Source organism: Mandrillus leucophaeus, unplaced genomic scaffold, assembly GCF_000951045.1.
Source record: "Mandrillus leucophaeus isolate KB7577 unplaced genomic scaffold, Mleu.le_1.0 Scaffold130, whole genome shotgun sequence".
In the NCBI taxonomy this organism is placed as follows: domain Eukaryota; kingdom Metazoa; phylum Chordata; class Mammalia; order Primates; family Cercopithecidae; genus Mandrillus; species Mandrillus leucophaeus.
Genome location: NW_012101255.1, coordinates 949,074 through 955,464, shown reverse-complemented (window position 1 = coordinate 955,464; position 6,391 = coordinate 949,074). Strand labels below are relative to the sequence as shown.

Here is a 6,391-nt window from a genome sequence, read left to right as displayed (position 1 = left end):
CAAGCCCAGGACAGAATCCTGAGAAGTGACAACATTTACTAGAAGAGCGGAGTTAAAGACTCATAAAGAAATCAGAGAAGTTGCTACATAATCAGAAGGTGAGAGTGAAGTCAAGAACTGAAAGACAGAGAACATTTTCTGGAGGAGGAAGTGGTCAACATTGGCATGTGCTGAAAACAGGTCAAGTAAGAGGACTTTTGGACTTTGGATTTGGTAACAAGGTCACTGGTGATTGTGGCAAGAGTCTTGGTAAATAGGAGGAAGCGGAAAGCCATGCAGAAGGAAGAAACATGAGAAAGATAGGTGGACTTAGTATGGTCGTTCCTCAAAAAGTAAATATAAAATTACTGTATGATTCAATTCCACTTCTGGGTGTATATAAAAAAATTGAAAGTAAAGATTCAAACAGATATTTGCACGCCCATGTTCATAGCAGCATTATTCTCAATAGCCAAAGATAGAAACAACTCAAGTGTCCATCGTCTGATAAATAGGAAACAAATGTGGTATATACATACAATAGAATATTATTCAGCTTTAAGGAGGAAGGAAATTCTGACACATGCTGCAACTTTGATGAACCTAAGTGAAATAAGCTAGACACAAATGAACAAATGTCATATGGTTGAATTCATATAAAGTACCTAGAGTAATCAAATTCATAGAGATAGAAAGTAGAATGGTGGTTGCCAGGTTGAGAGCAGGAAGGAACGTTCAGTTATTGTTTAATAGGTACAGAATTTCGGTCTAGAAGAATGAGAAAGCTCTGGAGAGAGATGGTGGTCATGGTTGCAAACAATGTGAATGGACTAATGCCTCTGAACTGTACATTTAAAAATGGTTCAAATGGTAAATTTTGTGAAATATTTTCTACCATACACACATACAAAAAAGATACAAGGGCTCAAGTCAAAGTGGGCAACTTTCTCAAAAAGTTCTGATGAAGGAAAAGAAAGTAAGAGGACAAGTCAGTCAGAGGAGGAATTTTTAATGTGAAAGATACTTGAGCATATTTATCAACCTGGAAGGGATCATTAGAGAAGAAGAGAAGTAGAGATATACATCCGTTATTCAGGCAAAAGGTACACAAATATTGAGGATATACATTAAACTTACAGCAGACATTGAGGACTATGCTTCCAGAAGTATTACTGGATCTTTGGGGACTGATAAGCCTAGTGTTTTATATAATGATACCCAAATGCCATAATATTTAAAATTTGTCTAAACACATAGAATCTAAGCAATTTTAATCACATCGACAACTTTTCTGTAGGGATTTCCTTATAAGTAGTTCACAAAAGAATTCAAATAAATTTTTATATTAATGACATACTGGGGTTTTGTTTATTTGTTTGTGTTTTTTGTTGGGGTTTTTTTGTGTTTTTCTGGAGGGGGCAGCTTTCTTCACTTTATTTGTTTATTTGTTTAACTTCCTGCAAACTCATATTAAGTATGAGTTTAGGTGAAATGGAAAATATTTCAGTTTCTAATCATCTTCTAATTACTCTTTGTTTGTTTGTTTTTGAGACGGAGTCTCACCCTGTCGCCCAGGCTGGAGTGCAGTGGCAGGATCCCGGCTCACAGCAAACTCTGCCTCTCAGGTTCAAGGGATTCTCCTGCCTCAGGCTCCTGAGTAGCTGGGATTACAGGGGCCCGCCAACATGCCCGCCTAAGTTTTGCATTTTTTTGGTAGAGATGGGGTTTCACCATGTTGGCCAGGCTGATCTCAAACTCCTGACCTCAAGTGATCCACCCGCCTCGGCCTCCCAAAGTGCTGGGATTACAGGGGTGAGCCATTGTGCCCAGTCTAATTACTCTTAATGCCTCTTTGGACATAAGGTTAAGTAAAAAGCAAAGAGTGTGGTGCAGTGACAGCATGATAGCTTCTAAAGTCCAAAAAGTGGTTCTTGCAACACGCGGAGGTTTGCATAATTACTATGCTTCGCTTGCAATCCATCTCCTTCTTCCCCAATGAGCGAGGGAGGTTGGGAGCAACTGCCACACATAAAAAATGAAGCTACACACTGGCTTCTATTATCTGGCAACCTGAACCGATGATAAATATATTTGTATATATCCTTTTATTTGAAGTTGGCAGTAGTATTTGCTTTGATCAACTTTTTTATGTCTTTTTTCAACCATTGTCCCTACTGTCCTTTAAATATTCTCATTTACTACTCCAACCTGTAAGAAACTTAGCCAGCTAAATGTTCAGTTTTGCAGGATCTGCACCTCTGCACCTGTTTTTTACTCTTGTGGCTGAAGTAATGAAAGATCATGTGTAAGTTCATGTGTAAGTAACAGTTTCAGTTTTGCAGTGCTTTATCTCTATGTAACAGGCAACTATTCATGAGAAAGGAAGTTTGAGACTTGTAGGTAAAAAACCACTACCCAAATTCCAGGAAAATGTCCGTTTACTGGAGGTTTTTTGTTTTGTTTTGTTTTGTTTTGTTTCTTCCTTTAATAAGATGCCTGTAGTCAGATTAGCATTTGGGTCATACTTCAAATACTTTAAATTAATTAGACTTATAAAAGCAAGTTTATTCCCATATATCAGCTGGACAGTTTTCTTCTGCATAGGGCAATATTTTCTGTGATCATTGAGCCACACAGGACATGTTTCCTTGTGTAAACGAGCACTACTTAATCAAGTATAGATTTCTTTTTTTTTGAAATGGAGTCTCGCTGTGTCTCCCAGCCTGGAGTGCAATGGCCATGATCTCAGCTCACTGCAACCTCTCCCTCCTGGGTTCAAGTGATTCTCCTGCCTCAGTCTCCTGAGTAGGTGGGATTCAGGTGCCCGCCACCATGCCAGGCTAACTTTTGTATTTTTAGTAGAGACAGAGTTTCACCATGTTGGCCAGGCTGGTCTTGAACTCCTGACCTCAGGTAATCCTCCTGCTTCAGCCTCCCAAAGTGCTGGGATTACAGGCATGAGCCACTGTGCCAGGCCAACTATAGGTTTCAATAGCTTAACTTTTCTAAACTTTGCTTACACATATAAACATGTGTATACTTTAATTATATATGTGTACTTATAGCCTGTTGCTCTGATTTCAAGTGTAAGCTTCATGAATAATTTTCCATGCCCCATAAAATGGAAAAAGCATAATGACTGTTATTTCATAACTTCCTCTTTTGGTGGACTATCCTTTTGCAGAGGAAGAAAAAAAAATGTAACTAGAGAAGAGAGTTGAGCAGAGAACCCAGATCTTTGACGTGCTGGTAGTTTGTCTCAACCCGTGAAACAGCTTTACAAGCAACTATAACAGCATTGAGGTAAGAACAGTTATTTGCTATTTTTCATGTTATTATTTGGATTGCTATTTATATAGCAACAATTTAAATGCTGGCCAGATTACAGTGTAGATTAGATAAACCTGATACCTCTTTCAAGTAAGTAACCGACATTTTAAATAAAAGGTTTAATAAATTGACAAAGCTTCAACTTCATATACAAGCTTTTAAAAACCTGGAAAAATTTAAAGTTTTCATTGATCTCCAAATTATTTTACCTGCAAAATAAAACATTATCATTCTTGTGTATGTATAATTTTGCACACAATTTAGTGCTGAGGAAGCATTTGGACTATTAACAAATTTTATAACTTTTCTTCTTCCCCAGCTCTAGACTATTTCTAATACTCTCTCACAGATACACTTTTGTTCATTTTGCATATTATTGGTTGAGCACTTTCCAGAAAAAAAAAATTCTTACATTTGTTTTTACCCACTGTGAAAATATATTATATCATTTGAAATATGACATTTCAGTATTATTTTTATATCTCTTCATAATATTTGTTTAGAAAAATTAATTTGTAGTGTAGACAGCATGATTTAAAAATTTAAATGAAACATGCAAATCTAATTTTTAAAATTTATTGTTTTCTAAATAAGTTTAATTTGTATTTATAATGCTTAAAATATAGTAAGAATGAAAACAAAGATATTTGGATTGATAATTGGAAATCAAACTAAACTGAAACTGATCTTATTAGTGAAATTCTAAAATAATCTAGATCCTAGAAACTTTTATTCTCATTTGCACTAATCTAGAATAATACCTACACATATTAACTGTATTTAATACAATTGTATTCATACTATAGCAATTTTTAAATCTTCCTTTTAAAAGCTGTTGGTTTCTTTATACTTTGGTAAAAACATTAAAGAGCATTGAATACAGCTTTGAAAAGAAAAATCAGTTTAAGTGAACTACTCTGGCTATATACACAAATGGAAGTTTGAAGAGTTTGCCTCTGAGCATTTTCATAACTGAATCATTTTGAGAAGGTTTCATACATCACACATTTATCATGTGAGATTTGGTAAGTGTAAATATCCCAAGACGTATTTGAAACTGTCTTAATTTGGTTTGAAAAAAATTAGGCTAATCTCATGGCTTCCAAAAAAGAAAGTCCACATTATCCCATCAATTAATAGATTTAATTTTCAATAAATTTTGGTAAATGGTGCTGTTATACTGGTTCTAGTATGTTGCCTAGTACCTGGTTGGTTTTTTGTTTGCTTGTTTGTTTTACGTATTTTCATGCACTATACCAATAGTTGCTGTCTTCTTATTGTAGGAGGAAGGAAAGCAGATTGTTAGTGTTACAAACTCAGATGTGAACTGTTGAATCAAATTTAACATATTAACTTGATGAAAATTTTAAAATTAAGTTGATGGTTATGAGAAATCCGTTACAATTGTATGTCTTCATCTTTATCACACACTAATTAAACACAACTGCTTGTCAGGTCTGGTAGATCAAGCCTGTAGTCCCAGCTACTTTGGAGGCTGAGGCAAGAGAATGGCTTAAGTCAGAAGATCAAGGCTGCAGTGAGCTCTATTGCACCACTACACTCCAGCCTAAGTGACAGAGCCAGATTCTGTCTCTAAAAATATAAAAATAAAGAAAATTTAAAAATAAACACAACTACTTCCATCAGAAGTTCAAATGTCCACAATTTTAACTATGAGATATTTTGATATCATGAGCTATTTAGTGCTATATGTAGTATGGTTATATACTAAATAATGGCTAACAATCACAAGGAGACATAGCCCAAGGTAATTACAATATAAGTTGGTCATAAGTGTAATTCAGAACAGCAAATGAAGGCTAAAGCACCAGAGAAGATACTATCTTTCTGGCAAGACAGATTTGTTGTTGCTGTTGTTGTCAATAATTAATAAAGTCTGAATGAACATCCTAGTTCTAGATTACGGAAAATAAGTTTTTAAGTTGTTCTCTCTTTGAGAAAATTATCTTTACATAAGAAAAAAAGCGTGCTCATCTGAGTTTCCATGATAATATTAATAGTAAATTAATATTAATAAATGTTAAATATTTAATATTATTGTTTATTCATCATAAATAAATATGATACATAATTTATTATTGCAAAATATGATTTTTACTTCTGAGCTGTAGATATATATTTTACCATGTTTTAGTAGATTATGTTTGTGTGACATAATTATCTAATAAGTTTTCATTGAATCTAATAAAAGTTGAGGCTGGATGACTGCTGTATATAGTATTGTGAAATTTGGTCTCTGTCTTAATAAGACATAGTTTGATTGTGTGAAGTGAATGATCTTCTTGGGGATCTACTAAACTATTGGTTCCATGGTTGATGCTGCTAATCTCACAGTTAAATGGATGTTCTCCTCCTCCTTCACAAGATGACCTTCCCAAAGTTGCTCATCTACAGAAATAGAAAAGAATGATCTGCTTATAGAGGGCTCTATCCCACTCCAACGAATAAACATAAATTATTTTTCAAATAATAATTACATTTAGGAATAACAGTGCTATTTGTTTTTGACATAAATTACTAAACTTCCAAAAGAACATTGAAACGTTTAGGCTTTGTTTAGTTGTTTCGTTTCCTCTTCTTTTGGCCATTTTCCCATTTGCAAGAATAAAGAGAAGAAAGCTTGTTGCCTAGAAGAAAGATAACAGTTTGGGTGTAAATGCAGACATGACCTGTTTTGAATTGAAAAACAAAAATCTTTGTATCTTAGATAATGTGGGCCTTTCAGCAATTTAAAAGCAAATTTGTGCCCTCCTGTGTTTGTTGACTTTCTATTTATTTTTAATAAATGTAAATTCCAAATGATTGCTATATTTGCATATTCACATATATTATAATTAAAATATGCTAAATAAATAAGAAATTATTATGATTGCAAAAATATGAACTATGTCAGTACATGAGCTCTGTGTGATAAAATATGTATAATTTTCATAAAGAAAATAATTTGTACAGATATAAAAATAAGGGTAAGCCATTTTATATTTCTGAATATTGCCATTTAAAAAATAAATGAAATGGAATCTAATTTACACATCTGCATTGTAGAAAATAAAACACTGTT

The 6,391-nt window shown here is 33.8% G+C and overlaps 1 protein-coding gene across 1 annotated transcript in view; it reads left to right on the top strand.

Annotated features, from left to right (window-relative positions):
- The first annotated feature begins 2,679 nt into the window (after positions 1 to 2,679).
- MBNL1 (muscleblind-like splicing regulator 1) overlaps positions 2,680 to 6,391 on the top strand; it is a 220,225-nt gene continuing 216,513 nt past the window's right edge. The window contains exons 1-2 of the mRNA XM_011972744.1: positions 2,680 to 2,892; positions 3,164 to 3,282. The gene's annotated coding sequence lies outside the window, so the exon portion shown is untranslated. The remainder of the gene's footprint in view (positions 2,893 to 3,163; positions 3,283 to 6,391) is intronic.